This window comes from Halichoerus grypus, chromosome 4 (genome assembly GCF_964656455.1).
Source record: "Halichoerus grypus chromosome 4, mHalGry1.hap1.1, whole genome shotgun sequence".
Lineage (NCBI taxonomy): Eukaryota > Metazoa > Chordata > Mammalia > Carnivora > Phocidae > Halichoerus > Halichoerus grypus.
In genome coordinates this window covers 162,708,959-162,722,979 of record NC_135715.1, presented here as the reverse complement: position 1 = coordinate 162,722,979, position 14,021 = coordinate 162,708,959, and positions in this window count along the sequence as shown.

The following is a 14,021-nucleotide window of genomic DNA, read 5'->3' as shown; positions in this document are numbered from 1 at the left end:
AAATTTCAGCTATGAATTTCTGGTGGCACAGCCAGGCTGTGTTTCACTCTCACTATTCTTGGCCAGCTATGCAGAGGCTGTGATGACAGTGTCCTCAGTTGGTTTTAAGAATTTATAGAACTGCAGAATATGGAATGATATGCCAAAGGCTTAAGAGGCTTAAAAGGCTTAAAGAAAATGAATGTTTATTAGTATTCAGCTCTTCGTGTCTGTGAATTCTAATCCCCAATAAAAGCTCTGTTAGGGTCATAAACATGCTCAAAGACCAGCACTCTCAAAGGGTGTTTACAGGGTCTTCTTTGCTTCTGGGTATATTTAACAACCATTACACTCCGTGGGATACTAGGGCACTCAGAAAAGAGCACATGTGTATAATTAGAAATATAATCATTTAGGGCACCTGTGTGGCTCCATCAGTTGAGCTTCTGACTCTTGGTTTTGGCTGAGGTTATGGGCTCAGGGTTGTGAGCTCAGTGGGGAGTCTGCTTGAGATTCTCTCTCTCCCCCTCCCTCTGCTAGCCAACCCCACCTCTCTCTCTCTCTCTCAAATAAATAAATAAGTCTTTTAGGAATAAAAAGAAAAGAAATATTATCGGTTAAATGCAGGCTCAGTTAGTCCTAATACAACCTGTGCTTACCCAAAACTGAACCAGGAACTGCAATTAGCCTTTCCCTTTAAAAGCCCTGATAATAGTGTGCACAAGTTTAATTTCTTAGATGTTCGTTGAATGTCCTCTGAGTGAGTGGCTCAGGGTGGGTATCTCTTTGTATGTCCACGTCAGTGTGTTTACATGTGTGAGTGAGTGTGTGCCTGAGAGAATGTGTGTGTCTATGTCTATGTTCTGAAAATAGTCTGTTCCAGATCTCCACCAGGAAAAACAAGAGCTGACCATTACATGAAAATCTGTTTAAAAACAGAGAAAGCAGAACATTCAGGACAGAAAATACTTCCCATCTGGGAAGAAACGGTATCCAGAGTTTCTGTTTGACAGATCATTGCCAGTGTTTCGGTTTGGCAGTGTAGACCAACCTCCCACATCTGAGAGAAGTGGAGAGGCTGAGAAGAGGTAGTGTTTGTGGACCCAGTTGGCTGCCCACACAACCAACATCCATTTCTCCCTTCTTCTAACAGGACTCAATTTTGTTCAGATATCCCACCTCCCTCTCATGCAATGCAGAGGACATTTGACCCCATTCTCAGCTCTAGAGGTAGATCCTGATTCATCTAAGCTAGGGGTTAGCAAACTTTCACTTTAAAGGGCCAGACAGTAAATATTTTAGGGTTTTTCGCCTATGTAAGTCCCTGTCACATATTCTTCTTTGTTTTTGTTTTTTGTTTTGTTTTGTTTTGTTTGTAACCCTTTTAAAATGTACAAAACCTTTTTTAGATCATGGGCCATATAAAAATAGGTCACGGGCTGGATGTAACCCACAAGCTATAGTTTGCCAACCCCTTGTCTAGCCTGTCATAATAACTTCATTCTCCATGTCAGTAGCTGCTTTAGAAGAGGGCATGGCCAATTCTAGCCAATGAGATACGGGGGAAAATCTGTTGAAGACTCTTGAGAGAAGTTTCCTCATCTCTACTGCCCCCAAAAAACTACTGCAGCCATCTTGCCATATAAATCAACACAGAGAAGGGCGAACCAGGAGGCCACTTGTGGAAGTGAAACCAGAGCCTTAACTGCACTGTGTCTGGAGCCCATCCTGCCTCTGAACTTACTGCTATGTAGGATAACTTTTGTGGGTGTTTAAGCCAATCTGCATCAGCATTTCCAGTTACCTGTAGCTTAAAGCACAAATTCTAATTGATCCAGATGGTAATGAATTCATAGTAGATAAGAGGAGCAATAAAGAGAATACTTGAAGAGGTAAGATAGCAGATGTTTCCCTAGATCCCTAGATACCCTGTCCTTCCCTTTATCCTCTTCAAACCCCTCTCAGTTTTCAATTTATAAAGATGATCTGAATGAGTATTAATTATTTTAGTTTTGAAAACCATAGGATTTTAGAGGTGAAAGAGGAGTAGGGATAATATGCTGTAATTCCTTCATACAGCAGATGAGAAAATGAAACCCAGAGAGAAGTAACTTGTCCCTAATCACACAACTACTTGGTGGCAGAGATGAGATTAGAAACCAGTCTTGAATCCAAGTCTATACATGAAAACACATGATTCAAGGTCTACACACTAGGAGACATAGTCTCCTAACAGTACTTACCATGAAAACCTAGAAGTCAAGATTTTCCCTTTGAACATCAAGAAATTTTGTTATATCCAGGCATAAAATCACTACATCTGTGTACTGGTCAGTGTTCTTCAAATAAATATAACCAATAGGATGAGAAAGAAATGGGAGGAGGGAGATTGAGAGAGAGAGAGATTATAAAGAATTGGCTTACTCCATTATGGAGGCTGACAAGTAGTCAGGTAACTGGAGACCCAGAAAAGTCAATGTATAGTTCCAGTCTGAGTACTGGCAGGCTTGAAACCAAGGAAGAGCCAGTGTTACAGTTCAAATGCAGGCAGAAGAAAGCCAATGTCCCAGGTTGAAGGCAATCAGGCAGGAAAAGTTCCTTCTTACTGGCAAGAAGATCAGCCTTTTTGTTCTATTTAGGTCTTCAACTGATTGAAAAGGTCTCACATTAAGGAGGGCAATCTTCTTTTCTCACTTTACCAATTTAAATGTTAATCTCGTCTAGAAACACCCTCGCAGACACACCTGAATAATATTTGACCAAATACCTGGGCACCCCACGGCCCAGTCAAGGTGACACAAAATAAACCATCCCAATCTGTCATCACTGGCTTTCTGAGATTTCTGGGTCTGGGTGAAAAGGAGGCAGAGGTGCCCATATAGAGCCCCCAACACATCTATATTTGACAACTGCCCCTGGCCCAGAAGCTATGGAGGACTGTGGTGCCAGGGAAAGAAGAGGTACCAAGACCTACTTTCTGAGCCTATTCTTTTGGAGGTGGATAAGAAGGTGGATAAACTAGAGCTAAAATAATAACCTCATTTACAGTAGAATTTGAAATGTAAATCCTGACATTTAAGAATGAAATGGGGAAAAGAAGAAAAAAGTAAGATTTGGGTTGGAGAAATTTACTCTTAAATCAAAAGGAGGATTTTGGAAAGGCAGAGAGTTTTATGAGAATAACATTACATTTTTCTGGTCTTTCCTGAAAGCAAGAGCCCCCAAGTTTTGAAGCAAAGGAACCATTTTTCATTCCCCCAAAGTCTTGTGCTTCCAAGTGTAGTAGAGCAAGAAGGGAAAAAAACCATAATAGAAAATACAGTGGGAGAGAAGCTCTTACTTACTGATTGGAATTTTGGCAAACCACAGAGCTCTCTGTTCATGGCTGTAAAGATCTTGGAGCCCTACCATGAAAAGACTAAAGGCCTATAGTTGGGGTTAATTGGTGTTGACACCTAACACCTTGTAAATGTTCAAAAATCAAAATAACAGGAAGAAAAAATAAGGAGCTCTACAGAAGTCACGTAGAGTAGTAAGTTTGCAAAAGATTAAAAGTAATGTCAGCACTTTCTAATGGGAAGTGAAAGATCGATGAGGAACTGACTATTTAAAGAAATCAAGAGAGGCCCCATGAAAATGAAGCTTCTATGCACGGCCTTAAATACAATTTCCTCTGAAACTTTTGTGTGATGAACAGGGATTATTTTTAGGAAAAGTACATTTTGCAATTCCATTGCCTGGACTGCATCTTCAGTGAATTTTTAGACCGTCTAATGGCTTACGTAGCCTAGAGTCCAATCAGAGACAGGAAGGAGCCTTGGCCATTATTTCTATGGCTTGTGCCCGTACCGATGTTAGGAAGAACACCCAATAAGACCACAACTGTAACACACCTGAGCAACAATATCCTGTTTTTAAAAAATTAAACAGAGGTTGGTTAATTACCACACTTTGGAGATGAAATCTGGTTACACCCTTCTAGGCTGACAACCTTCTTCCTACCAAATAATGTACCTGGAAACCTCCCCAAAGGGTGCGTGTGACCACCCTTCCTACCTAAGAATTCATCTCTCTACCTCTTGACAGATCAAAAAAAAAAAAAAAAAGGGAGACAGAGCATTTGATTTTCAAGGCCCCAGAAGTGGCATCTTATCTGCCTGACCTCCTTCAGAATTGTGGCAAGGAATGAAAGACTGAAAGCAACGTATTTGGGACTGGGCCATAAATTCAATGAAAGAGACAGAGGTAGAAATACCCAGTATCTGCTTACTCTCTAGGCCATTGTCTAGGAACTGCATTTGTCTCAGCAGATTTGGCCTCTCTGGATGCACCCCTCTGGAGCAGTCTCAATACCACCATAACTGACACATCTCCAGGGACCAGCAGGAGCAAACTGCAAGGCCTCAAGCAAGAGGAAGAGACTAGTAAGGGGGTAGGTAGGAATCTTGGCTAATAGTGTTCCAGGCAATATTATTACATTAAAATAGATATACTATATATTTTAATCTCAGGGAATAAGAGTTTTGTGGGGTTTTTAAGAATTAAATGCTCTGGTATTTGGAGACATGATGGCATAAATTATATATGAGGAAAAAAATCACTTGTGTTGTGACTGCTTAAAATCCTACTACTGACAAGGCCAAAGACATCACTACCTTGAAACCTCACAATAACATTGGGTGGTAGGTACAATGATCTTCTCTGTTCTTTATATAAGAAAGGAAATTAGGACTCAGAATTAAATCAAAATGTCGTTAATTTATAAGCCTGGCTACGAAGTAAGGCTGTCCTGATTTTAGAGGGTTATCCCTTCCAGTTACCATCGTACATTTCTTGAAAATTGAGAAAGAGGAGAGGAGAGGAAGAAAAAATACAGGAAACTTAAAGAGACATTCATTTCATTTTTTTTCCTACATCTTTTTAAATCTGCTGGACACTAGGAAAGTGCCAGACACTAGGAAAGTATTATAAATATTAACAGTTAATATGCACTATATAAGCAATCTAGTGCTAATATTTTACATTTTACACTTGATCTTAGCCAAAAGGCCGAAAAGCGATATTTTACATTTTAAAACAACACTCAAGATAGCTGCATATCTGTCAATTTTTTCTTTTTTTCCATGTAAAAGGAACAAAAAAATTAAGTTATAGCCCTTTTTTTTGCTTTATTAATAAATGTGCTCGGGGCGCCTGGGTGGCTCAGTTGGTTAAGCGACTGCCTTCAGCTCAGGTCATGATCCTGGAGTCCCTGGATCGAGTCCCGCATCGGGCTCCCTGCTCAGCAAGGAGTCTGCTTCTCCCTCTGACCCTCCTCCCTCTCATGTGCTCTCTCTCTCATTCTCTGTCAAATAAATAAAATCTTTAAAAAAAATAAAAAAATAAAAAATAAAAAAAAATGTGCTCTGTTGAAGATGACTTTGAAATGTTTCTCTGAAATCCCATTGGTTTCATGATAGCCAGTGACAGATACTCCCATAAGAAAAGATCTGTGGGAAAGGCTGAATTAATAACCCTTAACAGAAAAGGATGTATGTGCTACCTCTGCGTTGGGTGGTCTAAGTCCAGTGTGTTTGGTGTCGTGAGCCAGCACTAGTTGTGAAAGGGACAAGATGAAGTATCTGATTCTTGACCAGCGAGGTTCAGATGATGGGTGAAGGGATGAAGTCCTCTGCTGGAAAGACAAGCTAATGCTAATTGACAAAGGATGGCCAAGTAGATCTTGGGCTCAATGGGTATTTGGAGGGATAGGCAAAGACTGTTCCGGAAAAGGAAACTGAATGAAGTATATCTCCATTTGTGTACACATGAGAAAGGGCATGGCGCTTCACATAGCCAATGTCACTCTGTCTCATGCTTCAGAAGGCAAAGAAGTTTAGGTGGTAGAGAGCATCTAACCGTTATATTCTGGTTCCTCCTCTTGGCGTACCACTGCAATGTTAAGGAACTGGCTTACACTAAAAAGATGGAGGTTTTCTGACCACATTCCTTGGGAATGGTGTGAGAGAGGCCAATCACATCCTCAGCTAAGCTAAGCTCTAGTCAGAAAAGAGGTGGTCCCTAGGCTAAAAAAAAACAAGAACCCTGTATGAGTGTCTATGTCCTCAGTGACCCAGAGCAGAGACACAGGGCCTCAGAAGGTTTACCTGGCTCCAAAGTAACTTACTGTGGCCATCCCAAATAATGCTGGGTAATCTTCAAGCGAGTCTTCTTTCCTGGCTCATATTCCTCAGCCTTTTCCTAACTACATTTTCTTTTTTGCTGGGCTTCCTCTGGTCCAAGTGCCCATTCCTTAGTTCTCAGCAGCCCTCTGTTGACTGGTCTCATTGAGAAAGCCTAATAAACCGGAACTGTGATGCCCCACTTGACCACATCACATCATAGCAGACAACCCAAAGAATGTCTTATGTTCAGAGTTGCTGGTGCTGTAAAATGAGATCATTAGCTTATTTCTCAGTTCTCCAAGTTCACATTTTAAAATGAATTCCTTTAAGAGGGGTTCTGGAAACATGAGGAGGAAATACAGAACTTTTTCCCTGTCCTAGTTTTATTACACAGTTGGCCATGACAAGAAATGTTCAATTGCACAGAGCAACCTGTTCTAATGAGCACTTCCTCTGTGGTTCTGAACCCTGGCTACACATTAGAATCACCTGGAGAGCTTTTAAAATATGACGCCTGCGTCCCAGCCCTGGTGGTTCTGATTCAATTGGTCTGAGTTGGAACCCAAGCAACAATAGTTTTTAAAGATCCCCCAGATGGTTGTAATGAACAGCTTGAGCCCAAGAACCATTGCTAACTTCATAAACAGTGCCTAACTGTATCCATTTTTATGAGTCAGAATTCTATGTTCATCTGAGGAACGTGGCTCAGAGATGTTTCCTTGATTCATGGGCTGCTCTTGCTGGTCACGTATGTTTTCATCATAATTGACTTAAACGTGCTATGACTCATTTCAAAAGTCAAAAAAGTCCAAATTCCATTTTAGGTATATCTGAACAAGTACAACAATTTTCATCCTTTTGCATTTGAAAAGTGCATTCTACTTTACAGTTCATTTTCTTGGTGCAGTATCTCATTTCATCCTTACCACAATCCTCGGGTAAACAAGTCTTCCATTTTAAAGAAGAGGCAATCAGTGCCTAAGGAAAGGGAGTGATTTCCCACAGGATCACACCGAGGGAAAGTGGCAGAATCTAGAATCAGGTCTCATCTCTCAATCTGGTCTTCCTTGCATCCCTCAATGCATCCACAGCCAAGTTTGCTACCCAATCCTATTGACCCAGTGTTACAATCTGACTTTGTTTGCCTCCAATGCTTCTCAATCCTAAGGTGCATGCAAATCATCAGGGGATCTTGTTGAAAATGCAGAATCTGCATCACTGGGTTTGGGGTGGAGCATAACATTCTGCATTTCTAACACTAAGTGACACCAATGCTGCTGGTCCATGAACCATACTTTGAGTAGCAAAGTCAACAAAATCACAAAATACATCCCTTTGAATAATACTGAAGAAAAGAATTCAACTGAGCTTCACTTGTCTTCTGGATACTCGTGACACAACACATTTATTGAAGCAAATCATCAGATCCTTGGCAGTTCTCCTTCTGGCCAGAATATGTGTTATTCTTTTGGCAGCCAGAGCATCATTGTGTTCATTTCTGGAATCATATCAACAGCTGGAGTTACAGCAGCCACTGGCTATAATTTCTCTCTCTCTCTCTCTCTGTTCTGCTTCTAGTTCTCAGGCCAACAGGATAGACCCACTGGGACCAGTGAGCCATCTGGCCATGCAGCTGGCCTAGACTTCTGAGCCTGAGAACATAATGGTGATTCACTGTGTGCAATCCAAGTCCTTAGATGACATCTTCAGTTCCTGGAAATAAACTGCCAGAAACAGTTAGTTATATTGGCAAAGGGTTTTGTCTTGAAACCCACAAAAATAGTGTTGTATTGGCATTGATGAAGATGTGTTTTTCAGTTTGTTCTTCTCCTTAGAATAAGCTAATTTTTGCAATATGTGTGTGTGTGTGTGTGTGTGTGTGTGTGTGTGTGTGTGTGTGTGTGTTCTGGAGAACACAAAAGACAAGGACCCCAAAGGCTTGGGTTTAGTTCCATTCCATTCTTGCCATGGAACTAAATATGGACTGGACAATTTGGGTCAAATGTTATAAGCTTTCCATCCTTTAGAAAATTAAATGATAAAACCATATGATCTCCAACCATCTTTCTTAGAACCATTGACTGAGAGTATTAGTGCTATCTTCACAAAGTAGGAAGAGAAATTACTTTAGAGAAATGTTATCTCTCTCTTTTCTATGTTTCCCCTCAAAAAAGTATCCTACATTCCAGCTGTCCCACAAGTGACTTGATCATTGCCCACCATTCTATTGGAACCATCCAATCCTAAACGATTGGAATGTGTCTGTGAAAAAGGCAAAACTACTCCTATTAGTCTTTCTGCCTTTTTCTAATAAAAGCCCTCAGGGAAAGGGAAGCTTAAAAAGGAGCCTGAACAGAGGATTTCCCTCACCTCTAAAGAGACTCCCCCAGGGGTCAGGGGAAGAAAGAGGTAGGTCAGGGGGCAGAGGGTACCTATACTTCACTCCCTGGTGCTACCACCTGGAAAGCAGCAAGACCTCCAAGAAGGAAGGGAATGGCTGTAGGGTGCACACAGTCCAAGGGGACCAGAGACAACCTTACCCAAGATACACTTGCCCCAAGCTGAACATGGGAGTAGCTGAGAGCCGCTATTCCTCAAGGGAGAAGAAGACGGAAACAATGGAATTTGACAGGTGTGGGAGGACCTGATGACAGCTTACCCCAGTGTCTTAACATTACGAGATCCAAAAGTGTGACACAATCCTGGGGAGAGATGGGGAAACCCCAGGAAGGACTGAGGTTAATATTTCTTTCCACTAGCCTAGCAGAATGAAGCTTGCAGTCAGAAATCAAAATCTGAAATTGAGTTACTAAAATGAAGAAAATGAATTGAAATATACATCATCCCTCCCTAAGATTCATAGCTGCTCTACACCCATAGGGTGTTGTGTGGTATTGCTGTGTACAAGAACCTCCAGTAGGAATTTACCAAAATACTGGGGAATTCAATGATTATTCATGAAGTATTTCTTGCAAACCAGGCATCCTTGAAGCACCTAGAGCAATGCATGGTCTACAGAAGCCTCTATGAATATTTCTTGCTGGCTAGCTGGTTGTCTAAATGACCAGCATACTTAATGGAGCACTGACATAACTCCTTTCTTTTATTTTATTGCACTAGTTTGAATACAGAAAGAAAGAAAACTATTCAAATCAGTAAAGTGTGACCTAAGAGTAGGCCCTTAACAATAGCTTTATCCAGATCCATTTCCTCAGATTACCCCCAAAGATCTAGCCTGCAAGAATTCAATAATTTTCACCAGAGAGCTGACCTGGAAGGCAGACGGTTGCTATATGTAGTTTTACAGGAACTAAAGGCATTAACAGTTTTGAAGCTCTAGGACCACTGTGAAATCTGGGATGTGTGTTTTAAAGTGAGAAGTTCACCCTTGGCAGCTATGTTGTAACCAAGCATGCCCAGGTGTTAATGAAATTGAAAATAGCCTTTCAAGAGCCCTAGGTCTTCATTATTTTTAACATTATAGTTCATAGTGCTAAAAGTATTCCTAAACTTCTCCCTTCCGATAGTTTGGAAGGGGAGGTATGTATTTTGAACAATAGTGAATAATAACCACCTCCCTACCAGAAGTTCAGGATAAACCCTAGCAAAGACATCAGACGCCTTCTGAATGACAGCCATATTGGATTCTGTCCATTTGAAAGTGTGTCCCACTAAGACACACTTTCAAACAACATGGCGGACACACTTTCAAACAACAGCTTCTACATCTCTTTTTATCTAAAAGTGACATGATTTCACATTTCAAATCTTTAACAGTCACTGCTTAAATGTACCAACTCACTACTCACAAACTCTTTTTTGTTGCTTTCTTTGTTTTAAGAAACATGTTTTTAATGGGGCTTGGAATCTGAAGTATAAAGCAAGAAAAGTATAAAGCAAGTGATATGATTTTAATACTCAATCACAAATGGCAGGGTTGTGATGCTGGGTCTTATTTCAATATCATCCTAATGAAGAAAGCTTTCTTACCAAAGTTTTAAATCCTAGCTATATTTAGCTCCCTGCACAGATGCTTTTACTGGTTTCTGTATACATTAAACCCAAGGCAAAAAGAACGAAGGAGTGAGATCAATTTTGACTGTCCACTCCACTCCTAATAGAATGCAAAAAAAAGGTTGTGCAGAAACTAAATGACTAACAAGAACCTCCTGTCTCTAGGTTTCAAAGAAAGCAACTAGAAAAAGAGAAGTCATGGACCCAAGGTTTTCTAACAAGTCAGAAGTAGGTTCCAGCTACAGGGCAAGGATAAGAATGCTCTCAGACTACCTAGCGTAGATTCTCTTCCACAAGTTTAGATCATTCAAAATTAGTTGCCCTGTCTCTGAAATATTCCCTTTTCCCTTAATGCCCACAAAATCACACAGATCTTAGGAGTCTCTGTGATGCCACATCTCCAGTTCTGATCTTATAAGTGAAGGTAATAATAGTCCCTACCTCATTGTATGAAAATAAACTAAATAATTCAATGTTAAGGGTTTAAAACTATTTGGTGCATAGCCAGCACTAAATATTTGTAAACTGTTATCCCTGAGGACTCTCATGGGTTTTTTCTTAAATGCACACAAACATAACAATACCACTTGCCAATATTACAGAAATGCCATTTTCAATGGATATAATCATGACAATTCTAGAGCCTGTAGGTTAGTTACATGTTCCTTGTCAGAGTCTTCTCTTAATGTTGTGAGTTCACCATCATTTTCCCTGAAGTTTCTTGGACAGGACAGCCTTTGTGATCACCCATCTCACTTAGTGTTTCTTCATCACTGAACAGGAAAATCATAGGTATAACAATGGAATGTAAGCTTACCTCATTGACCAAGAAGCCATCCCTCCATTCTCAGTCTAAGAAAGTCCTATCTGCCAACCTACCAGCAATAGGAGAAAATGCTGGCTCTGCTGCTGGACAGAGACAGTTTGGGGCTCTTCAACTAGATGCATAATCAATGAGAAGGTGGTGAAGAGTTTCCAGGTGTAGCTTTGCTCATAGAAGCTGTTCTAGGGAATCTCAAAGCCTGGCTAAATCTCAGCACAACTGACCAGTGCTCATCTCTTCTCTCTCTGCCCTCTTCTCTTCTACTAGGACTTGAGGACAGACTCTCCAGGGTTATGACAGCAATAGATTTCTACAGTAAGGAGGCTATAATTCCCAGTTAGAAATGATTGTTAGGACAAACAGACTCCCACTCTACTATGTTGTAAGAAAATGACTAGTAAATTTGATGTGTGGAGAATGATATTATGGCATAATATGGTGACAATAAGTGGTAATAAACAAATTCCTCATTTTCCCAATCCCAGCCTAGAAAAAGCATTAAGTATCTCCAGTTATACGTGGATCTTTGAATGAGAAAAACCATCAAATCATATGATGGGATCATCAAATGCATGTGTATACACAAATGAATCCATGGCTTTTCTCTGAATCATGAATCTGAAGTCCTTTTGCTAATTCTTGACAAATGGGCCAAGTTCAGGCTATGCATCCCTTAAAAAAAAAAAAAACTCACATCTGTTTCTTGTAATTCATTAACTGGCAAAATGCCACTCTACTGGTTCTGTGCACCTATTGTTTAACTTGGCTCTGTTTTCAGCAGTGTGAATGGTGTTCTCTTAGATGGACAATGCGTTTATTCATGTAGCTGTAGCTGTTCTATTATTAGAAGTGTGTCTTTGAAACACTTATAATGTCTGTAAGGAAGGAAAACATTCAGACAAAAAAACTTAAGCATATAACATTTTTTTTTCTTAATGCTCTTTGCTCCCTACACAACTATTAAAAACATCATACTCCTCAGAACATCTTTATGAAAAGTATAGTTACCAAGAGAGTAGAAGACTACCCCAAAACTGAATCTAAGTGGATGAGCTCCTATTCTTTATTGCTCAAACATTGATAGACTTTTGCATAATGCCTCACCTTTATGGAAGACAGAATAATGCTTCTGTTCATCTCCATAATGCTAAAAATGACAAGACAAATCCCCCTGCTCAAAGGAAATGAGTATCTTTGTTATCATAATTTTTAGTACAACATCATCTCATTCAAGGCATCATTTTGTAGTGCAGGGAGCCTAAGATTTTGAATGGCTCTAAGGGAACTTCCTGATAGATTATTTCAACAGAAATGAAGAGGACTGTTGGGTTCACCTGATAAGGGTTCAACATGGGAAAACAGAATGAGAGAAGGGACTTTAGCTAAATGACTTGAGTCTCTTCAGGCACTGGTGTTGAATGATTCCATAATAGTAATGTGACTGTGTTTTTTAAAAGTATTGCAGTGACCAGATTTGCTAAGGAGATAACATGAAGGAAAATCTGAGTCATGAGTAAAGCTGCCTGTCAATCATAAAGGAATTCAATAGGGTGAAACAGAAAGAGGTCCCTTGAGAAATGGTTGGCCACAGGGTGCAACACCTCATCAGATTTCTTGCTGGCGAAACCCTCTTACTTTGCTGAGAAGGGCTCATTTGCTGAGCTTTCACAGATGAAGAAATATGGACTCAGCAGGTTGCAAAGCCAATTGGCAGTTTCAATCGTGTCACTTACAAGAAGAATTTGATAACCAATTCAGAAATGAATTGTGCTCCTTTCCTCTCTTGATGAACACACCTCACCAAACCCAAACTTACTGTTCCAGGGGTGCGGTCTAATTTGTTGAGAGTCTAATGTGTTGTGGAGCTTATGTACTGAGTTCTTTCCAGAAAGCAAAGCTCTGAGGTTTAGGGGCAGGGAGGAGGGGGGAAAGAAGGGCATTATTTTAAAAATCATGTGACTTTCCTTTCATTCAATAATAAAAATTAACATTCTAGCCAGAAGGTACTAGGAACATAGCTTGTTTTGAATACATTTTACTTGTTTAAATCTTATCAAACACACATTAACATTTATGTTCTTTTGCAAATATATCACAGAGATAGTCCCACCATAAATTAAGGCTTAAAACAGATTGAACAGTAAAAACATTCTGTAAGAAGATCTGGGCCTACTATGACTCTGTTGCTAAACTAAGTTAATTACATCCCTAAACCTTGACCTTCTTGTCTAAATAAGTCACGACAGGCCTGACACTACCTACTTCTTAGGGCAGTTATGATAGTCGAAGAAACTACCATTTCACTACTACATTTCAGCAATGTACATAAAAATGCTTTTAGAATAGAAATGTATTCCTCAAATGAATGGTATTGAGAAAACTCACACCCAGAGAAGTTAAATGACTGGCATGAAACTGGCAGCTAATTAGTGTTGGGTCTGGGACTCAGAGCTAGTCGTCTTTGTTATCTGGCAGTATTTCCTCCCTAGACCCTGTTACCTTTGCAATTTCTCCTTGTGAACCAATCGTGAAACCAAGATAGCAATTTTAAAAGACATGCTTTAGAAATAAGCATTATACTCAGGACTTTACCACCCAAAAGGAATTGAAAGTGTTTAACATCAAAATGTAGAGCAGACTTTTCAAAGGGTCCTCTTCCTTTTTTTTTTTTGAAAAGATTTTTATTTATTTATTTTTGTGAGAGAGAGAGAGCATGTGCACAAGGGGGAGGGGAGGGGCAGAGGGAAGAGCAGACTCCCTGCTGAGCAAGGAGCCCGATGCAGGACTCGATCTCAGGACCCTGGGATCATGACCTGAGCCCAAGGCAGATGCTTAACCCAACTGAGCCACCCAGGCGCCCTCAAAGGGTCCTCTTCTAACTAAAACAACTGAATATTCTGCTTTGAAACCACCATGTGGGAAACACCTAGACACTGTCCCAGGTTGTCCCTCTGTGAGTGACACACTCCTCCTCCCCAAGTCATCTACCAAGGAGGCATGTAGGTTTCTGCCCAGTCCCCCCTCTACACAACCCCTTCTCT